General features: G+C 54.8%; 1 long non-coding RNA gene across 1 annotated transcript; it reads left to right on the forward strand.

Moving 5' to 3' along the window:
• The first annotated feature begins 3309 nt into the window (after positions 1-3309).
• LOC129059645 (uncharacterized) lies at positions 3310-9429 on the forward strand. Its single transcript, XR_008525676.2, has 3 exons — positions 3310-3631; positions 6260-6462; positions 7599-9429. It is a non-coding gene; the product is annotated as an uncharacterized LOC129059645 (long non-coding RNA).
• The last annotated feature ends 4549 nt before the right edge of the window (positions 9430-13978 follow it).

Here is a 13978-nt window from a genome sequence, read left to right on the forward strand (position 1 = left end):
ATAAAATAAAATAAAAATAAAAATAACAAAATTTGGCCCTACTCTGCTAAAGGAACCTAGAGAAGGAGGTTTTCATTCTGCTTGAGCCAGAGCCTTAGAGCAAGAAGCTGCATCTTGGGAGACTCCTGTGCTTGTGGGGACAAGAACTGAAGTCTCTTCCTCAAGGGAGATGCGAAAGTCAGGGGGTCTCAGGCAGAGCCTCCTGTTCTGGCTGCCCGCTCTCACTGGGAGATCCTCCTTTTCCAGCTTTGGTGTCTTCTACTGATACGGGAGCTGCTTCTTTCCGCTGGCACATAACCTCATCTCTCAAATGCAACTCAGCTTTCAAAATCAACAAACAATACTGTGATGTCCCGGTATTCCTGCCAGCTCTGTTGCTGCAGACCCTCGCCCCGCCCCCGCCTTTCCCTTCCCGGCCTCCTCAGTCTGAGAACAGAGTCGACCCTCTCTCTGGGACTGTTTTCCTTTCCCTCTGTGACCTCTGTCCACTCCTGCTGCTCTGTTGGAACCACTGTGCCTGCAGCCCCAGACACGGCTGGCAGAATCCCTGAGTGGGTCATCCTCTCTGGTATCCACTCAGCTCTGTCCCCTCACCTGCCAGCTTGCCCATCTCCAAAGCCAGTCCACATCCACCACCTGGGAAACACACACTCAAATCCACCCAGAACACCCCACATGGCCTGGTGGCCGACCTTCCACTCTCTTGCCCATCTGGGCCCTTGGTCCTGCAGTCTCTCTCTCTGACCTCACCTTAGAGAGCGTGAGCTGTCCCAATGGCCCGCTCCACCCACGTTACTCGGCTCCCTCAGATGGAAGGGGTCCTGATCCAGAGTGAGTGCTGGAGGAGCTGGGTTTTCTCTGGGCCACCGCCCCTTCCACACACCCAGTCCCCGCACACACACAGGCTCGTTCATTCACAAATCCCCACGCTCAAACGCACAGGTGTCTCCCTGCGCACACACCCGCCCGCTTCCTTCCTGCATCCACACACACACACACACACACACACACACACACTCCCACGGCTTCCCCTTCCTGCAGACATGCGCCCACACATCCCTAACACGGGATGGGAGGAAATTTTGTCTTCTGCAAGGAGTTTTTATCCTCAGGTGGGCGGGGTGGGGGGGATTAAGTATAGGCTATTTGCAAGTCTGAGGGAATTTACTTTGGCATATCGTGTAATTCTAGAGAGAGGCAGGAAGTCGAAAGGGGAAAAGGTGGGGGCCAGAGAAACGAGGGAAGGGTCCCAGTAAATCGTTGGTCTACCTTGCCATTCAGCCAGCACCTGGCAGCAGGGCCTGAAGACCCACTGACTGCTTCGTTAGCTTTCCAGGTGCCTCACGAACATACTCGGAACGTTGGAAAACACTTGATCAATGTTTATTTCTGTCTTTGAATCCTATTTGCTGAGTTTGATTGAGTAAATGATTATGTATCATAATGCTTACTATTTAGTTGTTAGGTGTAGGCCTTTGTCAGATACCTCGCTAAAAGCTCCACCTACAGCATTAATTTAGATCTTCAGAGCCCTATGGGTAGATATTTATATAACCCCCATTACACAGATGAGGATACTGAGGGTCCAATGTGCCCAGGGTTGTACAGTGAAGGCGGCAGAACTGCAGGTCTCAGTTCAAGTCTGCAGACAATTCAGTCCTAATCTCAACCACCAAGATGCAATTAATGCCTTATGCTTTAGAATTCCCATTAGATCTGGAAATCTAAGATGGCTACAACATAACTTAGCAGTTCTTTGGGAGAATAAAATTGTCTGGTATGCATCTGTTAACACTTTGTTGTTCTGAGCCTTTCTTGTAAAATCCAGTAAATGTGAGCTTCCCAAGGCTAGAAACAGATCGGATTTATCCTTCCACCCAGGTATTCTGCAGAACATCACTTGGCCAATAGGAGGTGCCCAGCCAATGTTGAAAGTAAATTAAACGAAGTGAAATTCAGGTTTTTGCTCTAGATGTGTGCCAGATCAGCTCATTAGGGGACTGGCAACAACAAAATTAACATTGAGTGCTAAGTCCTTTAGAGGCCAAGAGGCCTGGCAGCTTCCTAGCTCTGTAGCGACTCTTAGCAAACTTGCAGAGCCCAAACGTGGTGAGGGAGGACACATGCGGAATCCACGCTTGAGGCTGCACAGGCTGTGACCTGGAGAGCCATCTTCCAGATTCTGAACACCCTTCTCTCCCTTGAGTCTGCGTTTCTCACAGGCCTGGGTCCTGCACACACAAACCTGTATTTCTTACACACTCATAGGAAAAACGTGCCTTGCACGCCTGACAACATGCTGCAGAGGAGGACGTGCAGTCTGGATGTAAATGTGGGTCTAAGCCACAGCAGGAGTCTTCTTGTCTGCGAGACGCGCCTGGCATTCACTGAGCAGGGCTGGCGTGAGCATGAGTGCTGGTCCACGTGAAGCGCTTAGCGCGGAGCCTGGCACCGGGGGCGCTGGGGAAGACAGTTGATCCCAACCACTTTCTGACACGGCCGCTGATTCCTGCCAGGCAGGCTCCGGGCGCCTGGGATTCAGCAAGACTTCCTCATCGCCTTTTTAAACCTGCTCTGCTCAAGCCTCAGCTCTTGGTGATTTCCTGAAGATGCTGCCACCCGGGAAGAGCCTCCCAATCCTCAAATCCCGAGCCCATGCCTTTCATCCCTGCCAGGTTTCCATTTCCAGTTTGCTCCTAACCTGGCCCTTGTCCCCTGCCCCGGCCCCCCGGGACGTGTGAGAGCGAGCCAGACAATAGTAAATGGAATTCAGTCACACACAAGGAAAAAAAAAAAAAGATTATGAAAATGAAAAGTAAATAAATATGGATGTTGAGGACCTAATTCTGATAAGCGGATTTTCAAAATTAGCCATTTGCAAGAGTAGATTAAATGCATTTAATGTGATGGGTGGAAGGAAGTCGATTAAGATGCACAGCAGACCCCATTTCAGCAGATTCCGGGGAGCAGGCCTCGCAGGCCCCCTTCGCGCTGCGCATGTTTGCCGGGATAAACGCTGAATGCCTCTTAAGCGCACTAATTTGCTCTTGTCGTGCTGGTAAACAGGCCTCCTGGAAAGGGACCACTCGCCGCTTCTGTACCCAAGGCGGACAGCGGAGCAGGGAGGGGCCGCCGGCCGGGCTGGGGCGGGAGGCCAGGGGCCAGCCCCGGGGGTGCGGGGGTTCCGCTCGCGGTCTGCAGGGAGGCTGAGAAGCGCCAAGGACAAAGGAATGGCACTGGCTTTCCCCTCGCCTTCCCCAGCCGGCCGCCCCCGACCCGGCCCTCTGCAGAGAGAATTCTGGTCCCAGAATACCTTGCAGCTCCTTCCATGGCAACGGCCGCCTCCCTCCCGCACCGCTTCGTCTCCTTCCTTCCTTCCCGCGCCTTCTCCCCGCAGCCCACACCAGAGCCAGGCCTCCCGAGGGCTCGGCGCACCCGCACCCCCGGGGCAGGGACGACGGCCAGTCCTTCCCCCCCGGAGGAGGGGCAAGCAGGCGCTCCCAACGCGTACGCCAGCCACACCTGCAAGCGGGAGAGGGCCAGATCCCCACACGTCGCTGCCCTGTCCTTCTCCGGGGCACCCACCACACTCGGGGGCCTTAGAGCCCTGAAAAGCCCAGCTGTGTTTCAGGTTTGAGGAAACAGATGAACCGCTTTACCGTGGCCCCGTGGTGGGGGATGGTGGGGTTGGGGGCGGGGTGGGGGGGGGCGGTGCAGAGAGAAGCCAGTGATCTGAATAAACACCTCCTGACGTCTTTGAATGGATCCCACCCAACGATCTGAAGTTGCATCCAGGCAGTTCCTTACAGGACCTGAGGCTCCAAGTCACCATGTAACCCTAATGTCTCAGCCATGGTGCGTCTGTCATGGGGTGAGGACACAGAGAGCAGTCACCTAGTACCCGACCCTGGTGCAAGCACTGTGCTTCATTTACTCCATTTAATTCTCCCAGCTGGGAGAAGCTGCCCATCACACTTAGAATAAGCTCCATAGGCCCTGCAAGATCTGCCGGGCTGCCTCTCTGAACTCACCCCCTCCCTCAACCCCACTGCTCCTCCCTGGGGATGCTCCAGCACAGCAGCCTTCTTTCTGTCCCCTTAGCACTCTGCATCCATTCCTGCCCCAGGACCTTTGCACTTGCTGTTCTCTCTGTCCAGGACACTCTGCCACTATTTGCACCATGCCGGTAACTTGGCATTGGGGTCTTTCAATTGCCTTCGCAACAGTTATCACCGTTTGTTTCACTGGTTTGTTTGTGAGTTTGTTGTCTGTGTCTTGACACCTTGAAAACAGGGGCCTTGCTTGTCTGGAAGAGCTGTGTCCCAGCACTGAGAATGGATCATACAGGTGTGACGGGGTGAAGCCAGGTCTAGAGCCCTTGTGTTAGGGGTGCAGAGCCTTTCTCACCCCAACCAATGCCACCACCTGGTGCCTGATGACCCCATGCACCAGGGTGAGGCAGGGACGGGTTCCCTTCTGTAACAGCTTCTATCAGAGCTGCTCTCAGGGAGCCATAAGGCAAGGTGCCTTCTGCTCTCTTGGAAGCAGGGCTCAAAGAGGAGGTGGGTTCTACTTCTCTCCCATTTCACAGATGAGGCAGCTGAGGCACGGATGGGAAACACTCAAACTCCCACAGCTTTAAGTGGCAGAATGGGACTCAAGCCCAGGCAGTCTGGGGTAGGGGAGGAGGAGGAAGTGAAGGGGAATTCCGGCCCAAGAAGCATGACATCTCAGTCTAAGGGAGTTGTTCTCAAATGTTTCGAAGCAAGAGCATTGAGCGCTGCAGTCATTTTTTGAAAGGTCATTTTCATGGCCCTGCCCCAGCGATGCTCACTTGGCAGGACAGACGCGGTGCCTGGAGTCTGCATGTTTAACAAGCATATGCCCAGGTGCCTCTGATGCAGGAGCTGCAGGGCCACCCACTCTTTGACTGCAGCCGGGAGAGGAGGTGGTTGTCTTGGCCAGAGACCAGAGGAGCCACTCTGTAATGTTCCCTCCAAGATCACCATTCCCTCCTCCGCCCCCCATCTCCAACCCACTTCCCTCCCAGTCTTCTGTGAGGCCCCGGGGCTCATCCACGCTGGGAGGCCTGGCTGCTGTCCGCCCATGGAATTTGAAAGTCCTCTGCGGAGCTTCCTGGTGGATGGGAGGAAGAAAAGACATCTGGTCAAGTTCTTCCCCGTTTTCCCTGTGCCTGGCTGGGACCACCCAGAAGTCGATGCAGTCCCCATCAGCAGTGACCCACGATGGGGTGAGGAGCAAGCCTCCTGCAGAGGAACAGGGCTGGCTCTGAAAAGCGCAGGTGGAGACGACTCGAGTTCACAGGAGAATGCTTCTTGTAGGCGGCTCCTCAGGAGACCCCAATACCGCTCAGGGTTCTGCTATGGAAGGGCTTCCTTCAAAAAGCCTGGGTCCCTTCTCCTGCCACACCCTGTCTCATCCTAGGTGGGTGTGAGGTCTGGCCAGGACCCCAGATCCTAGCTGCGGGGGGTGGGGGCTCAGCAGGTGAATGAGCCAGGTTGTGAAGGCATCTTTGCTTTCTCATACAAGACGTAGTCCCAAGAAAGGACTCTGTCCTGTGAGCGGGGCTTCACCAGCTGGCTGCAAGACTGCTCCTGAAATGAGGCCTGGGCTGGGGGGCAGCGGTGGCCACAGCCGCGGTGCTCTGCCTGGATGTGCAGATGCTGCCTGTTGACCTGATGGTCATCTTTCTCACAAGAGAGGGGCAGGGGCAGGGGCAGGCCAGAAGCGCAGGTTTGGAAATTTTAAGTGCAGTGAACCCTTCTTGAGCAGTAGCCTCATGCCAGGCTCTAGGCCAAGCACTGGACAAGGGTCCTCTTAACTGCACAGAGCACCGGAAGATGACCGCAGAGCCTCTCATCCCACCTTCCCCGAGGCCCCCCAGGCCTGTGGAAATGAGGCCCAGAAGCCACACAGCGAGGCAGGTTTGACTTCGCTGCTATGGAAGATGCGTGCTGGGTCATAGCCAGGTGCTGGTTGGAGCAGCGCTGACAACCACCCGGGGCACTTGGTGGGTCAAGCCAGCTGCTAAAATATTAAATCGCTTCCATCCCAGGTAGTGAGTAGCTGCTGCCTCTGGCCCCAGAGGCCTCTGCTTCTCTGTCCTGGCCACTCCGCCCCTACCCCCAGCCTCCAGGGCCTCCGGGACCTGCCCTTTCCAGTGGCTGGTCTGGCCACAGACCCGCTGGCTCGGCGCCCTGGCACCTCGGGTTGTTAAATATTTTAACTGTCGCCTTAGGGTTCAGGAGAGGATTTGGTACAAATATGACCTGAAGTCCTCCCTAAGCTACGATGGGACCCTCAGACTATCACAGATGAGGACCCAGATCTGCCCAGAAATGATCATGTCCCTGAGCCTGAGCTTCCTTCTCCATTAAAAGCAGCAACCAAGGTCCACGCATCCTGCCTGCCTCACAGCACTGTCTATCCAGGGTCCTCCAGGTACGCTTTGTATGTGTGAGCGCTCAGAGTCTCCCCCGGGCTGCAAAGTCCTGTGTCTCCTGCGGGCTGGAACTAGCTTGCAGCCCCACCCAGAACCTTTCTTTCCGGACGACCAATATTTTAGAATTAGTCTTCAGTTCTGAACAAGAGCAAAAATCATTAGACTTTTTCACAGGGTACTTGTTTCCATCGGTGTTTGCCGAACCCCAGCCTGGGGTCTCTGCAGTTCATTATTTGTTTTTTGTTTTTTGTTTTTTTTCTTCATTGGTGATGAGCTGTTTTCCAAATTCAGTTGCCATGTTGGCAGGAAGCTCAGGCCTCCCACGCGGTGCTCAAACTGGCCTTCTCGGCTGGCACGTGGGGGAGAGGGGAGCTGTGGGCCCCATTCCAGATGGCTGGGGAGCCCCTGCGGGATGCAGGAGAGGAGGCGCAGAGTGCGGAGGTAAACACAGGCTGGGCCGATCGCCCGTGGCAACCTCCCCCCCAAGGAGGGAGATGGCTGGAAAAACAGGAAAACAGTATCGAACCAAGCACATGGCGGCGGAAGTTGTTGCCCAGCTGGGGTTTGCTGCTACCCTTCCCCCAACTCTGGGAGGAAGGGGCAGGGGAAAATTCCAGAATCTAACAGGACAGGGAGGTTGGCAGAAGGATCTGTGCGAACTAACAAGTGCGAACACGGTCGGGAGGGTCAGGTCTGTGGTTAGAAAAAGGAGAGAGAGGTTGAGAGCAGGCACCGGGGACTGCAGTCCATCCACCCCTTGCAGGCCACCCCGGCCCACACCAGCAGCACCTGCTGGGTAAATGAGGGCCCAGGCCTGTTGCAGACACAGGGAGCTTCCTTCCTGTGAGAACATCTTTCTGTCCTTGAGCGGGTGGTGATAGATAGAGAAACCAGCTCAGAGAAGGGAGGTAAGTTGCCCAGGGTCACCGGGAGAATTAATATCGTAATTGAGAATAACAACTAGGCCTCCTATTTACTAGATAAAATAGCACCGGGAGATGTACTGAGAGAGACAGGAAAATAGAATTTGAAATCATTTATTATTTCTCTGCAAATATAGTTGGTGTTAGGTTTTTTTCCTCCTCTCCTCTAGAGATGCTGTAACCACGACTGTCTTTTCCCCATCCGTGCTCAGACGCTGAGACCCTGTGTTTCGCCTGGATTTCATTTCCTCCTGCCTGCCAGGGAAGCTTCTCTGTGTAGGATCCAGGGGCAGGTTGCAGGGAACCGCCAGGGGTAGAGCCAGCGGGGCCACCAAGTTCACTCTGGGGCCACCCCAGTAGGACAGATGTGTACCCGGGAGCTGACAGCCACCATGCGCTCCCCCCTGAATCTGGAGCTGCTGTTGATTGAGGCCAGCAGCTGGAGTTGGAGGTTCAAATCCCAGCTCGCCTGTACTACAGTCCTGGAGCAGACTTCTTTACCTCTTTGAGTCTGAATTTTCCCTCTCTGTAAAAGGAGGCTACTCTCCTAAGGTTATTATGAAGATCAAATGCAGCCGATGTGCTCGGATGCAGTAGGCATGAATAGATGACTGTGTTGTCGGAGACGCTGCTGTTGCACGCGACGGTTAAACTGGAAGGGTTTGTGAGGGCAACTTATGTGAGAACTTTCAAGAGCTATGAAATTAATTGGAGGGTGTTAACTGTAGAAATAAAGTAACAGAAGAAAATTGCCTCTAAAGAATTAGAACAAAGCAATTATCTAGAAAGAAAATGATGTCAAGGAGGAGTAAGACATGCAAACTGCGGCAGCATGGAGACCCAGGAAAGCGCAGACCATCCGTCAGGGGCTGAGCCTGGGGAGTTCTGGGGGCCCTCGGGGATACCCTCACACCCTCACCATGGGGAGGTGGGAAACTAAGGCTGGCAAGCAGATGGAGACCAGGGCCACACAGTTAAGACCAGACTCCCCAGCAGTAAGGCAGACACAAGGTAAGTGACAAGCTGTCCTATTAGATGTGGATTCTAGTCCCCATTCTGCTATTCGTGGGCTGTGTGGCCCTGGGTGCATTACTCGAAGAGACTGGAGACAACAAACTCTAAGATCCTTTTCAGGTCCCAAATCTAGGAGTCCAAGTACTCTGGAATATCAGGGGCAGGGAACGTGGGACAGGGGATCGGCGCCAGCTGGACCAGGAGGCGCTGGAAAGAACTTAGAATAAAATAGAATCTTTTATCTGGATTCTGTTTTAGCTGGACTCCCCCTCTGGGTGTTGGGCAAGTCCCTCTACCTCAGTGCTCTCATCTGAAGAAGTATCTGCAGAGGCAGCTGAGAGGGGTACGCTGGATGAGGTGTGTGGACACAGGCTCGGTGTTGCCGTGAGCCGGTGTCTGCTTGCTTCCTAGGCCGGCCCTGCTCCGAGGCCTCCTGTCCTCTGTGAGGCTTGGATGGAACTGACCCCCCTCCCCACTTCACTTGGTCCTTTGGAGTGGGCCAAGACAATCAGCGTATCCCATCCTCCTGGCCACAGTGTTTGGTTTAGGGAAGGGGCATGTGACCCAAGCCAGACCAATCAGAAAGGAACTTGGGACTTTTGCAGGGAATACCTGGCCCCAGACATGCTCCCCCAGTGTGTTCAACAGGAAGCATGTGGTCTCAGGAACTGTTAGATGTTCTCACAGGGAGTCCTGGATTCAGCCGTACTTGAAGCTAGATGGCTCCATGAGCTAACATATTTCTTGTTTGCTGAAGTCATGCTGGCTTATCCTCAGCCACTATTCAATAAAGCCTCTCCCATCCCACCAAATCACCAGCTCATTTGACATTGAGATTCCCTTCTCCTAAGTGCTGACTCTGGGGTGGGAATTTCCCCTCCAGCCTGCTCCATCCTCCCAGCAGCAGCAAGGAGCAGGTTGTGGAGCACAGCCGGCCCAGCCCTTGCTGCCTGACATCGCCCCTCCCCTACTCAGGAGCTCCGTGTTCTCACCTTGCTATTAAGCATCGCCAGGAGCCAGCCTCCGCTCAGCTCTGGGCCCTGCGCATCAGGCTCGGAGCTGCATTAAATAAAGACTGCAGCCCTGAAACTGCTCAAATGGATCTACATCAACGAGAACAGCCAGGGGAGGCCTTTAAATAGATTATCACCAAGAGCCAGCCAGAGCAGGCAAAGTTTGCCTTAGGCATCATTCCCTACCCCCCAACCTTCCCCTTACCCCTTCCTGGGCCTCTCCTGCCCTTCCTCGGTGTGCTTTGAGCATGCCTCACCCCAGACCCTGTCATAAATTAGTTCACACATTCATGGCTTAATATGTCACTCCTCTAGTTTGAAAAGAACAGAATGCAGGAGTGGGCAATGTTTAATCTAGGGATGAGCTCAGCAATAATGGAATTCTAGGGATCCTAAAACCATGACAGATCATGAAATACATGTTTGGAGACAGAGGAACATCTCCAGCCTCCGTCAAGCAACCACTGAGCCCCCACTGTCCCCAGAATTTCTTTCACTAACCACAAACACTAAATCCTTTCCTTTCTTCTCAGAGGCTGTACCTCAAAGTCCAATCCGTGCAGATTCCACTTCAGGTTTGTGCTCTCCCTCCTCAGGGAGGACAGGAGAAGGAAGGCAGGAGCCTGGGTTCTCTGGGCAGGGGTCCCTCCGCCTCCTTAGGGGCCTCGGATCAGATTTTCTGCTTGGCCGGAGTGGAATTCATCATTGGCTGCGGGACCTTGAAGGGGAAGCTCCTGGGGGTGCTGACCCCCAGGAAGTGAGAGCTTTCCTGGCAGTGCTGCAACAGACCTCACTGCATGGCCAGGGTCCTCCCACCCCCACCCATGGGGCCATTCTCCGCACCCCAAAGGGCTACTGTCCCTGCCAAGTGTCAGGTTCTGCTCTAGGGGCCTCAGGTGCCCTATCTCATTTAATCCTCAAAAGCAGACCAGGCTAAGTGGCTCACACCCGGAATCCCAGAACTGGGGAGGCCGAGGTGGCAGGCTCGCCTGAGGCCAGGAGTTCAAGATCAGCGACATAGGGCAACATAGGGAGAACCTGTCTCTACAAAAAATAATCCTCAAAAGTACCATACGTGATAAGCACTATGATTATCTCCACTGTACAGATGGAAACACTGAGGGCCGGAGAGGTCAAGTAGCCTACCCCAGGTCACCCAGGCAGGGAGCAGCAGAGCCAGGACTCAAGCCCAGGGAAGCTGGCTTAGAACCCAAGACCTTGCCGGGTCCGCGCAAGGCCCCCTGCCAAGCCCTGTGTGGATGGCCTGCTGCTGAAGCTGATCGCCTCCCTCAGCCAGGTCCTGAGCGAGACAGAGCACAGTCTTGACTGTATCCTCTGTCATCACCACCCCATGGGGCGGGCCCATAAGCCCCAGTGAGCCCCACTCCACGGATGAGAACACTGAGGGTAGGAGAAGAGACATGACTGACCCAAGGCCACTTAGCAGGTGAACAGCCATGCTGAGATTTGAGCTCTGGTCCATCTGATTTCAATGCCCATGATTTGCCTTTTGGGGTCCAAGAGCTGCTGGGTGGCACGCCTACAAAGAACTTCTTCTTTATAACTTTTTGTTTTGAAATTATTACAGATTCACAGGAACTTGCAAAAATAGTACAGAGAGGTGCCGTGTACCCTGCACTGGGTTTCTCCCAGTGGTTCTATCTTACATAACTCTAGTACAATACCAGACCAGGAAACCCACATTGGCACAGGGTATGCATATGGCTCTACGTCATTTTGTCACATGCGGAGATCATGAAGCCACCACAGCACTCAAGATCCAGACCTGTCCCATCCCCGTGAAGATGTCACACCCACCTCCACCCTCCACCAGCCCTAGCTCCCGGGAGCCACGAGCCTGCTTGCCATCTCTATAATTCTGCCGTGTGTGGAGTGTTATACCCAGGAAATCATAGAATATGTCTTGAGACTGGCTGTTCTCACAAAGGTCTTATCTTCAACATGTATTGAGAGCCTACTGTGTATCAGGCACATGTTTGTCCCTTTCAGGAATACAGCACATACAACTCCTTGATTGCAAATGACAGAACCCAACTCAGGCTCTGTTATAAAAGGCAATGTATTGGCATCGGTTACTGAAAAGTCCAGAAGTGGAGCTGGCTTCAGGCCCAGCTGGATCCAGGGGCTTGTTAGGACTGCTCTTATTCTCCGTGCTTTGGCTCTGCTCTCCTCTCTGCTGGTTTTCCTCACAGGCGGGCTCTCACCACATGGCAGCCACCAGTAGCTCTAGCTCATAGCCTGCTCACTCTCACAGTGAGCAAGGAGCACCTCTTCCTTAGAAAAGTTCCAGCAGGCTGGGCACGGCAGAGTATGCCTGTAATCCCCACACTTTGGGAGGCTGAGGCAGGAGGATCACTTGAGCCCAGGAGTTTGAGGCTGCAGGGAGCTGTGGTTGCACCACTGCACTCTAGCCCGTGCAACAGAGCGAGACCCTGTCTCAAAAAAAATTAAAAGAGGCTGGGTGTGGTGGCTCACGCTCATAATCCCAGCACTTTGGGAGGCCGAGGTGGGAGGATCACGAGGTCAGGAGTTTGAGACCAGCCCGGCCATCACAGTGAAATCCCATCTCCACTAAAAATACCAAAATTAGCTGGGCGTGGAGGCGGGCGCCTGTAATCCCAGCTACTTGGGAGGCTGAGGCAGGAGAATTGCTTGAATCTGGGAGGTGGAGGTTGCAGTGAGTTGGGATCACACCACTGCACTCTAGCCTGGGCGCAGAGCTAGACTCCGTCTCAAAAAAAAAAAAAAAAAAAAGAAAAGAAAAAAAGGAAAAGGGAGTGGGGGGCAATGGAGGGGAGGGGAGGGGAGCTAAGTTCAGCAAAGGTTCTGGCCCTGACTAGCCCAGCTTGGCACCCACCTGACCCCAAGCCGAGCACTGAAGTGGGGGTGGGGCTGAGTTTGCAGTGCTTGGATTGGCTCATCTTTGGTCACATGTCTTCTCCTGTCAGCCCTTCCCAAATCTCAGGGATTGAGAAGGGGCTTAAGGAAAATTTGGGATGCTGTTGTCAGAGGAAGCGGTGCTATTCCAGGCTGGCCTGAGGGGTAGGTGATGGTATTGTACTACCTCAGTGCAACTGGCTTATTTTTCAAAATCTGTGCAGGAAGTCAGGCTGGGAAAGGCTAAGTAACCTACCCAGATTCAGAGCTCTGGGTCCAGCCCTGCAGGGCCTCGGACCCGAGGCTTGTGACTCTTGTTTGCTTCCAGGCTGCCTCCCGCCCCCACACCTTCTGAAATGCCCACCGTCTTCCTACTTCCATGCTCAGATGCAGAATTGAAAGGCTCTGGCATCCAGCAGAGCTGGGTTTATACCCAGCCTTGATAGCAGGCATCTCCGTTTCTGCCTCGGCCTGGCTGTGGCCTTGTCTCTCTGAGTCTCTTTGGTTTCTTTGAGACTCGTCCAATGGACCATCGGACCCTCCAAGGCCGCGGGGGAGGCCTCTAGTGGGGGCTGTCCTTGCGGGGCCCCTCCTGGGATGCAGGCTGGCACCAAGCCGCTCACAGTCACATCCCCACGCGTGTGCCGGCTCTGGCACCCGCTCCACGCGTGGGCTGCCACGTGGCTCCGAGAGAGCCAGGAAGGAGACGGCCACCGTCCAAGAGCGAGGACAGGCAGATGGAGAGGGTGACTCAGCATGGGGGCCAGATGTGGCCAGATGAGAAGAGTAAATACGAAGGCCAGACCTGCTGAGGCCCCCTCAGAGCTGGGCAGGGATGGTGGGGGCCGGGCGGTGACAGACGGATGGGAGATGGGGCTGGGGGAGATGGATGGTACCAGCAGGCTCAGCCGAGTGAGGAAAGCCAGACAGATGGTCTCGTTAAAGAAGCCAGCCCGCGTGAGGGAACAGGGCTCCGCGCAGGAGTGGCGGACAAGGCAGGCTCCTCCTTGAGAGGGGCTCCTCCAGGCCTGGGCCATTCCACCTCTCCTGGGCCCTGTCCTCATTCTGTCTGGAGTGGCCACCAGGCGTGGGCAGGCCTTTCTCTTGGGTCTGTCTCAGGTGTCTTCACTGCTGGCTTAAAAGCCCAGGCACAGCAGGTGGGACGGGAAGCCCAGTCCCAGGACAATCCCCCTCCATCCTTACTGCCGCCAACATGCTTTTCTGAGGTCCTGCCACCCAGACACGCATGGCTATTGAGGTGCATCACCCCCACGCTGCAGCTGCTGTCCCCTCAACTTGGAGCCGTCTCCCTCAGTCCCCAATCACCTCCTCCGAGAGGCCCTCCTTGACCACCCCATCTGAAGCAGCACCATCACTCCTGACCCCAGGGCACCGCTGTGGTTCCTCCCAGCCTCACTGCCTTCTGCACGTGCCCCATTCATTTCCTCATCGGCTTCGTCCCCCTGCTAAAATAGGTGATCCTCCAGGACAGGGGCTGGGTCTGTCTCATTCTTAGCTGTGTCCCAGGCCCTGGAACCTGGTAGGTGCTTGATAAATGTGTGTGGGCTGAATCTTCACAGCCCGGGCCTGCCCCGCCCTCCTCTCCCCGTCCCTGCTTGCTCTCCTTAGCGCGCTTCACTGCCTCCCACATCACGTACCCGGCTTCT

This window comes from Pongo abelii, chromosome 4 (assembly GCF_028885655.2).
Source record: "Pongo abelii isolate AG06213 chromosome 4, NHGRI_mPonAbe1-v2.0_pri, whole genome shotgun sequence".
NCBI classification, from domain to species: Eukaryota; Metazoa; Chordata; class Mammalia; order Primates; family Hominidae; genus Pongo; species Pongo abelii.